Source organism: Lepidochelys kempii, chromosome 1 (genome assembly GCF_965140265.1).
Source record: "Lepidochelys kempii isolate rLepKem1 chromosome 1, rLepKem1.hap2, whole genome shotgun sequence".
Classification (NCBI taxonomy): Eukaryota; Metazoa; Chordata; order Testudines; family Cheloniidae; genus Lepidochelys; species Lepidochelys kempii.
In genome coordinates, this window is record NC_133256.1 from 278501533 (window position 1) to 278512895 (window position 11363).

The 11363-nt window shown below is 46.5% G+C and overlaps 1 long non-coding RNA gene across 1 annotated transcript; it reads left to right on the forward strand.

Annotated features, from left to right (window-relative positions):
• Positions 1-43: 43 nt before the first annotated feature.
• On the forward strand, positions 44-6141 carry LOC140905070 (uncharacterized). Its single transcript, XR_012156733.1, has 3 exons — positions 44-520; positions 4235-4324; positions 5645-6141. It is a non-coding gene; the product is annotated as an uncharacterized lncRNA (long non-coding RNA).
• Positions 6142-11363: the final 5222 nt, after the last annotated feature.

An 11363-nucleotide genomic window follows, 5' to 3' on the forward strand; every position in this document is an offset into this window, starting at 1 on the left:
CACGGCCCCCTTCCCGCCGCGCTTTACGGCTGCCCGAAGGGAGGGGGGGGAAAGGCGCCTCGGAACCTGCGGGGCGGGGCTGAGAGAGCGGCCGGGGAAGAGGCCGGCGCCGGGCGCGACCCCCACCCGAGGCTCCTCCACCGCCTGCCGCGCACGCGCACACGCACCCTGCGGCAGCCGCGTCCCACAGTGTCCCGCCTCACCGCTCAGCCCCGCGCGCCTCAGCGGCGCCCCCAGTCCCAGCACCGGTCCCCAGCGGCTCCCCGCCCTCCCCGCTCCCCCCCACCCACCGCATCAGCTCCCCGGCGTCTCACAATCCCCCGCGCCCCCCGCCTTCCTCTCAGTGTCCGCCAATTCGGGATGTAAACGCCGTTTTCACAGTTAACCGTTTAAACGATTAAAAATATTTCATTTAAACGGTTAACCGATTCAGAGCTGGGGCCAATCCCGCCCGCACAGCTGGGGCCGGGGCTGCGGCCGGCCGGCCGGTCCGAGGGCGACCGGTTGAGGCGGTTCACCGGTAAGACTAATGGTTAACGGGTTAACATTTTACATCCCTACCCCCAGTCCCATCACCAGCCCCCTCAGCATCATTCAATCCCACCATCTTCCCCAGGGCCGGTGTCTTCCATTCCCAGCATCAGCCTGGCAGCGTCCCCCCGTCCCAGGGCTCCCGTCCTTTCCAGGGGCGGCAGGTTTGTATAATTTTGGGTGGTGCCCAGAACAGGTCCAAGTAACCCCCAACTCCAACACACACCCACCCCCCATGGCTCTGGGAGGGAGTTTGGGTGCGGGAGGGGTGAAGGGTCAGGCTCTGGGCTGGGGCAGGGGTGCAGGAGGGGGTGCGGGCTCTAGGAAGGAGTTTGGGTGGAGAGAGGGTGCTGGGGTGGGGTCCAGGAGGGGGTGCGGGCTCTAGGAAGGAGTTTGGGTACAGGAAGGAGCGCGAGGGTGGGCTCTGGGCTGGAGCATGGGGTTGGGGTGCAGGAGAGGGTGAGGAGTACGGCGCTTACCTCAGGCAGCTCCCAAAAGCAACCTGCACACCACTCTGGCAGCAGCTCCTAGGCGAGGGGGTTGGGAGTCTCTGTGCGCCACTGCCCGCAGGCACCGCCCCCACAGCTCACATAGGTCACAGGTCCCGGCCAATGGGAGCTGCGGAGTCAGCGCTCAGGGCGGGGCAGCGCACAGAGACACACACACACACACACTGGGGCTGCAGGGACATGCTGGCCGCTTCCAGGAGTGGCATGGAGCAAGGGAGGGTAGGAAGCTGCCTTAGCCCTGCTGCGCTGCTGGCAGTGGTGGCTGGGGGCCCCCAGGCCCTTTTAAATTACCCGGGGGTGGAAGGCAGGGCCGGTAGATGCTCCGTGGGAGGTGCGCGGGGGCGGCAGGCAGGGCTGCAGGAGAGAATGGGCCACAAACATTGGTAGAGCTGGGCCCTGAATATTCCTGAAGCATGAGCACCACAGGCACATATAACTCGCTGCCCCTGGTCCTTTCTCTCCAGCACCAGCTCTCTCACGTCCCACAGTCCTAGCCCCCTGACCTACCAAATGTCTCTCAGTCAATCCCAGTCGTCCAATGTTCAGCGCCATAATAAAGATAAAGGCTATAAGATAAATCTATATGGTAACTGGGTATTACTATACAATAAGGTTCTAGGATTGTCACTGCATGTCATCCTGAAGCCTTGGACGACTGTTGAGTCACTGTGAAATGATGGAAACCACTACAAGCATGGTTGAGATCTCTTTCTGTTGAGTTTATCACCAGGTTCAATCTTCACTGGGATTCGTGGTCTGTTACCATCCAGTTTTTAAGTTCTCTGTGCTCTTTTATTATTTTAAACTTTATGAATTACTCCTGTACAACAGCACAGGCTTTCACCTACGTTATTATCCTTAAACTAATCCAAATAATCCACTAAATAGTACTGACTAGTGTTACACGGCAACAGCAGCTCCTCACACCCATCTGAGGTTTTCTCTGCCTGGGCCCTTTCACACAATGGGTCCTGTTCTAAATTTTTTTTTTTTTTAAGTTGTTGGTTAGAAGGAGTCTTTCATTTCCAGCATGGTTTCCACATTACAAAGAGAGGGAATTTCACTGGAATCAGTGGGATCTCTCCCATCTGGATACATTTTTTCATGTTCCCCAGTCTATTTGTAGGTGCTGTTTTCAGGTATCTATACCACAGTATCTGAGCATATAAGGAGTAACCACCACCGAGGTGGTGAATAAAATATAAAACTGGCCCAGTCTCTGAGTAAAAAAGGTTTATCTGTATGGAACAGCTTTCAAGATTGTGTCCTATATTAACACAAAAACTTGGTGCAAAGTAGAATTAAATGCTTAATCTAAAACAAATGGCACTATAACCCAAAGTATTTCAGGAGATAGTTAACCTAAGACAATGTGAGTTGTAAAGCATCCCAGACACTTAGAACCACTCCTTCTGATCTTGGCTCTTGGTGCAGTGGCACATGGTTCTTTTAAGTTTACATTTTTCCACTGATTTTGCAGGATAATGTTTTGTAATTGTTTCTATTAATTTATTTTGTTTACTACTTTAACTTTGAAACAGGCCTGCCTTATCCTTAGCCACAAAGGAAATAATGTTTCCGTAAATATAAGCTTGATAGACATTGCATCGTCTGGAAATAGAGGAAGTCCCAAGTTCTTTAAAGTTTGTGCACAGTGTGAGAGATTTTCTCCTAACTTTGAAACTCTCCCTTGTATGAGTTCATTTTGCTAAATGGAACAAAAAGACATCTGACAAACAAAAGAATCCATGTGCCACCTAGAGGCTATTTAGTGCACGTCTTATAACGGAATAAGAAGAGTACTTGTGGCACCTTAGAGACTAACAAATTTATTTGAGCATAAGCATCCGATGAAGTGAGCTGTAGTTCATGAAAGCTTATGCTCAAATAAATTTGTTAGTCTCTAAGGTGCCACAAGTACTCCTTTTCTTTTTGCGAATACAGACTAACACAGCTGCTACTCTGAAAGCTGTCATTATAAAGGAATGCTACTCAGGTGGGCATGGCACTGCACTAGTGAACCTGTTATGACCTGTGTTCAAATGCTTCACACCAAATCATGGAAAAACTCCACAGCTGTCTGAATTTTATTATGTTTGGTATCAACTCAAAAGTGATGTTCTGAAGAGTTGTTGGGAAATGATAATGCTTCCTTGGGTTTGTTCTGAGATATCCAAATTATTATTTATATTGTATCACCTAGAAGCCCCAGCACAATGGGGCCCTGATCCATGTCTAAGTGTTGCACAAAAAGATGGTCCCTGCCCCAAAGAACCTAGCATGGTGGGGTTTGGGTCCATGAGTAGAGCTTCTTGGTGCTTTGATAACACAGATAATAAATAGTAGTGAAAAAGCTGTATTTTTTGCCATTTAAATTTTTCATATGCTAAGAAATATCAAAATAGTGTCTTCGATATGTACAACCTGCAGTAAACTCCATGTGTGCAAATCCGTGTGCCCACATGAAGTCCCATTAAAGACAGTGGACTCTGCACAGGTACAGAATCCATCTGTCTGCACTGAGCTCTTTGCAGGATCTAGGTTTTTGCCTCTATCTTTCACATATAATAGCATCTCAGACAATATGGAATATTGTGTCTTTTGTGGAGCTTGGTGTTTTTGAAATGTAAGATCTAATATTTCACTAAAACCCTCATGCCAATAATAATGAGTATGAAGACATTTCTGCTATATGGAATCCATGTGTATAAAACTGCAGATTGAATGAATACATATTTCTGAAAAAGATTTTTGTTGATAGTTGATACTTTTATTTATACATTTAATTTGTCATTAAACAACCAATCCTTCTGCCTGTAAATAAATATATTGAATAGTCCTAAACTAGTATAATTGAATAGTTGTAATCCCTCTTAGGCCCCAAACATTTGAGGATTTCCACATGTGCCTAATTTTATGCACATTACATAGTTCTATTCAGGTAAAAGGCGCTACTCATAGTGCATAGAGTTTAAGTCTTTGCATAATTGGGGCCTGAAATATGACCTGCAAAAGGATTTCCTTTAGATGCCCAGCAACTTTATAAATAAATTCCCAACCTGTATTGAGTGGATTCTTCTCTACGCCAATGCAATTCTCAGTGCAGATCAGGGCTTAAGTATTAAATAATCAGTTAAATAGAGACATTCAAGTGCATTATTAGCATAAGACTTACTTTTATTTTGCTTTTGCAGATCCTGTGACATTCATTCCCACTCAGATAGTCATCTTCTGCTGCAATTTCTGCCAACAGTCTAGAAATGCCGTTAACATTCATGCTACAGGTAGGGTTTGTAAAGTTGACCATATGCCTTTCCATATTCTGTTAGAAAAGTAAAGTGGTAATTAGCACACAGTTGGACATTTAATAGTGAATCTGGAAAGAACTGGGTTTAGGGTTTTCTTTTGTTTCTTTTTTTCCCCATTTCTGGCCCATACAAATCTTAAATAGCTTCTAGCTTCTATTCCAGTTTAGAAGCTCATGCTTCAGGGAGTAGAGTATGTAACATGAGAGAGAAAATTATGTCACAAATAACCATGTTCACAGAGATCATGGGGAAAAAAAGTTCCCAGTGAGAAGCAGAGGAGAAATTACAGATGAATGGCAAGATGGAGGAAAAGGTTCCAGACTAGGGAAGGTGTTGCAGTTCAGGAAATCAACGCATGCAAAATCTTTTCTGATCACCCATTTAGCCCTGGTCTACACTAGAACTTTAGGTCAAATTTAGCAGCGTTAAATCGATGTAAACCTGCACCCGTCCACACGATGAAGCCCTTTTTTTCGACTTAAAGGGCTCTTAAAATTGATTTCCTTACTCCACCCCTGACAAGTGGATTAGCGCTTAAATCAGCCTTGCCGGGTCGAATTTGGGGTACTGTGGACACAATTCGATGGTATTGGCCTCCGGGAGCTATCCCAGAGTGCTCCATTGTGACCGCTCTGGACAGCACTCTCAACTCAGATGCACTGGCCAGGTAGACAGGAAAAGAACCGCGTACTTTTGAATCTCATTTCCTGTTTGACCAGCATGGCAAGCTGCAGGTGACCATGCAGAGCTCATCAGCAGAGGTGACCATGCAAGCATGCCCTGGCATTCGCGGCTCTCCTGGCTGTACTCCCAAAGCCTTTGCAAAAGGTTTCTGGGGAGGGCAGCCTTATTGCCTCCTCCATGGTAGGACACTTTACCACTCCAGGCCAGTAGCACGTACTCGGGAATCATTGTACAACAAAGCATTGCAGTGTATGTTTGCTGGCGTTTAAACAACATCCATTCTTTATCTCTCTGCGTTATCCTCAGGAGAGTGAGATATCATTCATGGTCACCCGGTTGAAATAGGGTGCTTTTCTTCAGGGGACACTCAGAGGTGCCCGTTCCTGCTGGGCTGTTTGCCTGTGGCTGAACAGAAATGTTCCCCGCTGTTTGCCACGCGGTGGGGGGAGGCAAAATGCAACCTTGTAACGAAAGCACATGTGCTATGTATGTAATGTTAACAGCAAGGTTTACCCTGAAAGAGTGTAGCCATTGTTTTATAAAATATGTCTTTTTAAATACCGCTGTCCCTTTTTTTTTCTCCACCAACTGCATGTGTTTCAATGATCACAGGATCTTCTCCTTCCCAGAGGCTAGTGAAGATTAGAAAGAAAAAAAAACGCACTCGCGATGAAATGTTCTCTGAGCTCATGCTGTCCTCCCACACTGACAGAACACAGATGACTGGGTGGAGGCAAATAATGTCAGAGTGCAGGAAAGCACAAAATGACCGGGAGGAGAGGTGGAGGGCTGAAGAGAGTAAGTGGCGGGCTGAAGAGAGTAAGTGGCGGGCTGAAGACAGGGCTGAAGCTCAAATGTGGCGGCAGCGTGATGAGAGGAGGCAGGATTCAATGCTGAGGCTGCTGCAGGACCAAACCAGTATGCTCCAGTGTATGGCTGAGCTGCAGCAAAGGCAGCTGGAGCACAGACTGCCACTACAGCCCCTGTGTAACCAACCACCCTCCTCCCCAAGTTTCATAGCCTCCTCACCCAGATGCCTAAGAATGCGGTGGGGGGGCCTCCGGCCAACCAGCCACTCCACCACAGAGGATTGCCCAAAAAACAGAAGGCTGGCATTCAATAAATTTTAAAGTTGTAAACTTTTAAAGTGCTGTGTGGCATTTTCCTTCCGTCCTCCACCACCCCTCCTGGGCAAGCTTGGTAGTCATCCCCCTATTTGTGTGATGAATGAATAAAGAATGCATGAATGTGAAGCAACAATGACTTTATTGCCTCCGCAAGCGGTGATCGAAGGGAGGAGGGGAGGGTGGTTAGCTTACAGGGAAGTAGAGTGAACCAAGGGTCGGGGGGTTTCATCAAGGAGAAACAAATAGAACTTTCACACCGTAGCCTGTCCAGTCATGAAACTGGTTTTCAAAGCTTCTCTGATGCGTACCGCACCCTCCTGTGCTCTTCTAACCGCCCTGGTGTCTGGCTGCGTGTAACCAGCAGCCAGGCGATTTGCCTCAACCTCCCACCCCGCCATAAACGTCTCCCCCTTACTCTCACAGATATTGTGGAGCGCACAGCAAGCAGTAATAACAGTGGGAATATTGGTTTCGCTGAGGTCTAAGCGAGTCAGTAAACTGCGCCAGCACACCTTTAAACGTCCAAATGCACATTCTACCACCATTCTGCACTTGCTCAGCCTGTAGTTGAACAGCTCCTGACTATTGTCCAGGCTGCTTGTGTATGGCTTCATGAGCCATGGCATTAAGGGGTAGCCTGGGTCCCCAAGGATAACAATAGGCATTTCAACATCCCCAACAGTTATTTTCTGGTCTGGGAATAAAGTCCCTTCCCGCAGCTTTTGAAACAGACCAGAGTTCCTGAAGATGCGAGCGTCATGTACCTTTCCCGGCCATCCCATGTTGATGTTGGTGAAACATCCCTTGTGATCCACCAGAACTTGCAGCACTATTGAAAAGTACCCCTTGCGGTTTATGTACTTGCCGGCTTGGTGCTCCGGTGCAAAGATAGGGATATGGGTTCAGTCTATGGCCCCACCACAGTTAGGGAATCCCATTGCAGCAAAGCCATCCACTATGACCTGCACATTTCCCAGGGTCACTACCCTTGATATCAGCAGATCTTTGATTGCGTGGGCTACTTGCATCACAGCAGCCCCCACAGTAGATTTGCCCACTCCAAATTGATTCCCGACTGACTGGTAGCTGTCTGGCGTTGCAAGCTTCCATAGGGCTATTGCCACTCGCTTCTCAACTGTGAGGGATGCTCTCATCTTGGTATTCTGGCGCTTCAGGGCAGGGGAAAGCAAGTCACAAAGTTCCATGAAAGTGCCCTTACGCATGCGAAAGTTTCACAGCCACTGGGAATCGTCCCAGACCTGCAACACTATGCGGTCCCACCAGTCTGTGCTTGTTTCCAGAGCCCAGAATCGGCATTCCACAGCATGAACCTGCCCCATTAGCACCATGATGCATGCATTGGCAGGGCCCATGCTTTCAGAGAAATCTGTGTCCATGTTCTGATCACTCACGTGACCGCGCTGATGTCGTCTCCTCGCCCGGTATCGTTCTGCCAGGTTCTGGTGCTGCATATACTGCTGGATAATGCGTGTGGTGTTTAATGTGCTCCTAATTGCCAAAGTGAGCTGAGCGGACTCCATGCTTGCCATGGTATGGCGTCCGCACAGAAAAAAGGCGCAGAATGATTGTCTGCCGTTGCTCTGATGGAGGGAGGGGCGACTGACGACATGGCTTACAGGGTTGGCTTACAGGGAATTAAAATCAACAAAGGGGGTGGCTTTACATCAAGGAGTATTTCAGGCAGGACTTCACGCAGGGTTCCAATAAGAAATGGTGCACCTAAGTAATTGTTCTTATTGGAACAAGCAGGTTGGTCTGGCCACTGATTGATACAAGGCTAGATTTACCTCGCTGCACCTTCTCTGTGAGTGACTGCAGTGTAACCTAGAGGAATGAGTCCCCTTGACGGGCGGGGGGAGCAAATGAGTACAAAACAAAATTGGTCTATTTCTTGTTTTGATCCACTCCATCTATCTTTTACATCTTTGTTTGGCAGCAGACAGTGCAGAAGGACTGCAGGCCATCCACATCTCATGGCTGCTCGGCAGAAGATGGTACAATAGGACTGCTAGCCATCCTCATCTCTTGCCTGCCCGGCAGAAGATGGTACAATAGGACTGCTAGCAATCCGTATCACCTGCCTGCTCACCATAAGATGGTTCAATAGGACTGACTGCAGGACTAAAGAGAATGACCTGGTCAAGTCACTTCTAATGTAGTCCTTGCACCCACGTCTGCCCAGGTGCTCCTGGCCGATGTGGCCAGGAGTACCTCGGACATGACGATGACGGCTACCAGTCCTATTGTACCGTCTGCTGCCACAAGGCAAGGGGTTGCTGCTGCTGTGTAGCAATGCAGTACCACGTCTGCCAGCACCCAGGAGACATACGGTGACGGTTACCTGAGCGGGCTCCATGCTTGCCGTGGTATGGCGTCTGCACAGGTAACTCAAGAAAAAAGGCGCAAAATGATTGTCTGCTGCTGCTTTCACGGAGGGAGGGAGGGACCATGCCTGACGATATGTACCCAGAACCACCCGCGACAATGTTTTAGCCCCATCAGGCATTGGGATCTCAACCCAGAATTCCAATTGGCAGCGGAGACTGCGGGAACTGTGGGATAGCTACCCACAGTGCAACGCTCCGGAAGTCGACTCTAGCCTCGGTACTATGGAAGCACTCCGCCGAGTTAATGCACTTAATGCACTTAGAGCATTTTCTGTGGGGACACACACACTCGAATATATAAAAACGATTTCTAAAAAACCGACTTCTATAAACTCGACCTAATTTCGTAGTGTAGACATACCCTTAGAAAACCCCTTCTTCAGAACATTACACACCCTAAAGCAGCAATAAAACTAATATTAGGAAGGAAAAGACAACAAGAATCTCCAGAAGAACTCACCGTACCATATTCTCCACTTCCTTGTGCTTTATATACTCATTTGCATTTGTGCATTATAACATAGAAAATGCTACCTAGTCAGTATCTGCTTTGCACATGTGTAAATGACAACATAAACGACTCATTTCTACTAAATGGAAGATTTACGTGTTGTTCATCTGTCCTTACTAGAAATATCACTCCTGGAACAGGTAGGATTTTCCTGACCCAACTGGGAAAGTTATTTTATAGGACATTTGTTATATAGCTTGTGGCACCTTAGAGACTAACCAAGTTATTTGAGCATAAGCTTGCGTGAGCTACAGCTCACTTCATCGGATGCATACTGTGGAAAATACAGAAGATGTTCTTATACATACAAACCATGAAAAAATGGGTGTTTACCACTACAGAAGGTTTTCTCTCCCCCCACCCCACTCTCCTGCTAGTAATAGCTTATCTAAAGTGGTCACTCTCCTTACAATGTGTATGATAATCAAGGTGGGCCATTTCCAGCACAAATCCAGGGTTTAACAAGAACATCTGAGAAATAGGTTACCTTGCATAATGACTTAGCCACTCCCAGTCTGTATTCAAGCCTAAGTTAATTGTATCCAATTTGCAAATGAATTCCAATTCAACAGTCTCTCGCTGGAGTCTGGTTTTGAAGTTTTTCTGTTGTAATATCGCAACTTTCATGTCTGTAATCGCGTGACCAGAGAGATTGAAGTGTTCTCCGACTGGTTTATGAATGTTATAATTCTTGACATCTGATTTGTGTCCATTTATTCTTTTACGTAGAGACTGCCCAGTTTGACCAATGTACATGGCAGAGGGGCATTGCTGGCACATGATGGCATATATCACATTGGTGGATGTGCAGGTGAACGAGCCTCTGATAGTGTGGCTGATGTTATTAGGCCCTGTGATGGTGTCCCCAGAAGGTAACCTATTTCCCCTTGTTTTTTCCAACCCCCCCCCCCTTCCTCAGACATTCTTGTTAAACCCTGGATTTGTGCTGGAAATGGCCCACCTTGATTATCATACATATTGTAAGGAGAGTGACCACTTTAGATAAGCTATTACCAGCAGGAGAGTGGGGTGGGGGGAGAGAAAACCTTTTGTAGTGGTAAACACCCATTTTTTCATGGTTTGTATGTATAAGAACATCTTCTGTATTTTCCACAGTATGCATCCGATGAAGTGAGCTGTAGCTCACGAAAGCTTATGCTCAAGTAAGTTGGTTAGTCTCTAAGGTGCCACAAGTACTCCTTTTCTTTTTGCGAATACAGACTAACACGGCTGTTACTCTGAAACTTGTTATATAGCTAACAACCACCATTTAAATTCTTAGATCTGAAAGAGATTTTACATTCAGAATTATAAGAAGTTGTTTTATAACTCTATCTGGAGGAAAAGAAAAACTTTTGATCTTAACTGCACGGTCCTGATTCCATAGAAAACTCTGTGAGGGTGCAGGAGTCCACCTGCATGGAATTTCTTGCAGGATTAGAGCCTAACAGCAAAAGGTATTTAGAGAGACATTTATGCCTACAGTATCTGTAGATGTCTATGTTTGTGTATGCTGGGAAGTAAATTCTCATGAATTAACATTGCATTGGGTTATTGTAAATATGAGTTTGGTGGGAAAGGAGTTTTAATGAGTTCTGAGAAATCTAGGATCTGAAGCCAAATTTTCAAAAGGGATTAGTGATTTTGGGTGCCCAACTTGGGACATCCTACATGAGCCTGACTTTCAAAGAATGGGTACTCAATACTTCCTGATAATATGTTTCAAATTGAGCATCCAAAATCACTAGTCATTTTTGAAAATTTTGGCTTGAATCTTTACAGTTAAGAGTTAATAGCAATAGGCACTTGAATGATGTCTTTCCTGTGCCTCTCTTTCTTCATATTACTGCACTGAATTCTGTGAGTAATTACATAAAATTAAGTTAATGCAATTTTAACTCCCTCTGGATCTTCTCCATGGCTACTACTAACCAGCCACAGGGAATCCAATCTGTTGCAACACAGCTTTCACTGGAGCCTATCCATGCAAACAGCTTTTGCTTCTGTGGATTTGTGGCTTCTGTCCCTAGGATACATAGCACTGAGAATCCTCACTCAGTGCAAAGTCTACATTACCTAAACTGTGTCTCCTTGAAGGGAAACCTTGCAAGATTGCTGTGAGGGAAACCTCCGGGAGATTCCTTTCTATCAGGCCCTTTACTTATATTCAGGTTAAACATTTGGAAGTTAAACACAGTGGACCTGAACGTGAAACGAAAGACCTGATTCTTCACTTGCAGCATGTGCAAAATGAGTGTAAAACATACCCAGGTCAGAACAATAGT